The sequence below is a fragment of the Chrysochloris asiatica genome, unplaced genomic scaffold (genome assembly GCF_000296735.1).
Source record: "Chrysochloris asiatica unplaced genomic scaffold, ChrAsi1.0 scaffold00024, whole genome shotgun sequence".
NCBI classification, from domain to species: domain Eukaryota; kingdom Metazoa; phylum Chordata; class Mammalia; order Afrosoricida; family Chrysochloridae; genus Chrysochloris; species Chrysochloris asiatica.
The window spans coordinates 5,553,041-5,555,664 of record NW_006408542.1 but is presented as its reverse complement, the minus strand read 5'-3'; the positions used below and the strand labels follow the sequence as shown (position 1 = coordinate 5,555,664).

Sequence of the window (2,624 nt, the reverse complement as noted above, 5' to 3'; positions counted from 1 at the left end):
TTTCCAGTTCTGCCAGCACCATCTTTTGAAGAGACTATCACCTCCCCATGCGATATATTTAGGTGTTTTGTCAAAAATCAGTTGGCTGTATGTAGATGCGTTAATTTCTGAATTCTCGATTCTGTTCCATTGATCTATGTATCTTTTCATTGTACCAGTACCAAGCTGTTTTGAGCACTATAGCCGTGTAGTAAATTTTGAAGTCGGAAAGTAACAGGTGGAGGAAAGCTTCTTGGACTTTCCTGAAGGGGCATGACTCAAAATGAGAAGAAATACTTGCAAACATTCTATAGGTCTACACTCTCCAAATCCGTCTTCCTCACTCCTGACTCATACAGGCTGTTTTTTTTGCTTTCAAAATGTTTTTCTACTCCTGTATTTCTTACAGGCTTTTGAAACACGTAGAAAATAAGTAAGAAATATTCCATTGAATGAAGCATACCAAATGTCAGTAATAAGCAAGACACGTTCCTTTGGGGAGATGGTTATTACAAAAAAAAAATCTAGTCTGTATAATCAAGGAAATTTAGCCTTTTTTTCTTCTTCTTCTTTAAAAATCCATTTTTCCTAAAATAATCATCCCACAAAATTTGGAAGTGAAGGACTGAAAGATCAGGAGAAGAAAGGAGGGCGGGGTTCACACACCATCAACACAAAAAGGAGTATAAAAGTGTACAAACGTAAGCAGTTTATAACAGATTAGGTTCATACTCCAAGATACCAAAGTTGGTTGAAGAAATTCCCACTTCTGCAGGAACTAGGGTTTATACTGCTGTGTGATGACCAGTGAAGAGGGATTCACTGCCTTGGAGAAATGCCTCTTCCCATTCCAAATCCTGGTTTCTGCGCCATGCCTCCATGAGGAGGACCACCCAGCCCACCTCGAGGGTCTCCAGGTCCCCACAGACAGTTATCTTGATGGTCCCCTTCCCTGGCGGCTTGAGTCTTCTTCTCTTCCACATTCAGATGGACTTCACCTCTGAACTTGATAGGCTGGTTACTGAGAACTTTCTGAACAGGTTCAGAGTCATCAAACACAACAAACCCAAAATTGGGTAGTTTCCCACCACTGTTAATGTGCAGCTCCACCACATTCCAATAGTTTTGGAAGAAGTCTTTAAGCTCTGATTTATCCACTTCATGAGGTAGGTTGCCAATAAAGAGTTGGTGACTGCCAGAGTGTCTCACAATTCTTCAAGGTTCAACATCGCCTTGCTTACCAGCCTCATGAATTGGTCTAGGGCCCCTCTGTGGAGGAATATTGATTCGTTGTTCTCACAATGTTTGATCCCTTTGAGGTCTCTGCAGTGGAATTAGAGAGTCAGGCTTAGACTCTGGATAGGGCTGTGAAGTTGGAACTTTAACAACATGTGGTAGGATCCCAGTAACTGGAACAGCTCCACTGGGAGGAAGATTCTTACTAGTCACAGACGCCCAAGAAAATGTCCTCAAGTCTTCTTGTACCTTCTGAGCTATGTCCGCAGGCACTGGGGAAGAACTATGCTGAGAAAATCTCCTCAGGAGCACTTTCTTCTAATACTGGCTCCAACTTCTTTTCTTGGAATTCAGATACAAGTTCTTGCTCTGGTTCTGGTTCTGGATCAGGCTTTGGTTCCATAACAGGTTCCTCTAAATGTCAGACAGACTTTAAAAACCTTACTGAATCCCCATTAACGGAATAATAAACACCATGTTCTTTAACTTGAGTTACCTACAGGTTCTGATGAAATATAAGAGTAGAATGGCTGTCTTTTTTAAGGGTGTCTGTTTCCCAGATGATGCTGTAGGATAAGCACTGAACACGAATCACATGGTCAGCAGCTCGAATCCACCAGCTGCTTCCAGGGAGAAAGATGAGGCTGTTGGCTCCTGTAAAGATTGACAACTTCGGAAACTGTGTAGTCAAAGTCTATTTGATGACAGTGAATTTGGTGTATGAGTTATTGTACATTCTAAGGAACTCTGGTGGTGCTATGCATTAAGTATTGGACTATTAATCACAGGGTTGGTGTCTCAAACTCACCAGTCACTCCATGGGAGAAAGATAAGACTCTTGCTACCGTAGAGACATACAGTCTCAGAAACCCTAAGGAGCAACAGTTCTACTGTATCCTAGAGGGACACTTAGAGTTTGAATCAGCTTGATAGATAGTGAATTTTATTATGCATGGCCCATTTAGAGTCCCTTACAAGGACTTTTTGAGAAGACTTCAAGGCTGAAAGTGAATAAGTTGTTGGACCTAGATTGTAGGGAATCTACACTGGCGAGCACCAGAAACCTGATAGCTGTGGAGCTAACACTCTGAGTCTCTGTGAGTACCACATCCTTTACAAAACCCTTCAGGACAGTGTGTCCTTGGAAACTTATGTATCACTTTTGAAGTTTAATACACTAATTAAAACAACATAGACATTACATGTGGATAATTCTAAAGTGGCAGGTGTGACATCAACATAATCAAAACAGGTACTGGTTAATATATTAATAAATTAAGTCTGCATTTTATTGGGGCACTTCATATTAGGAAGCCATGGAAGCAGTGATTGTTGATTTATTGTGACCTTGGATTCGTATTAAGAGGAGACATTTTCTATTTACTCTTTTTTTTTTTTTTTTTTTTTTT

General features: G+C 40.7%; 1 pseudogene; it reads right to left on the bottom strand.

Moving 5' to 3' along the window:
• Nucleotides 1-798: 798 nt before the first annotated feature.
• On the bottom strand, nucleotides 799-1,633 carry LOC102811832 (annotated as a pseudogene).
• Between the last annotated feature and the right edge of the window lie 991 nt (nucleotides 1,634-2,624).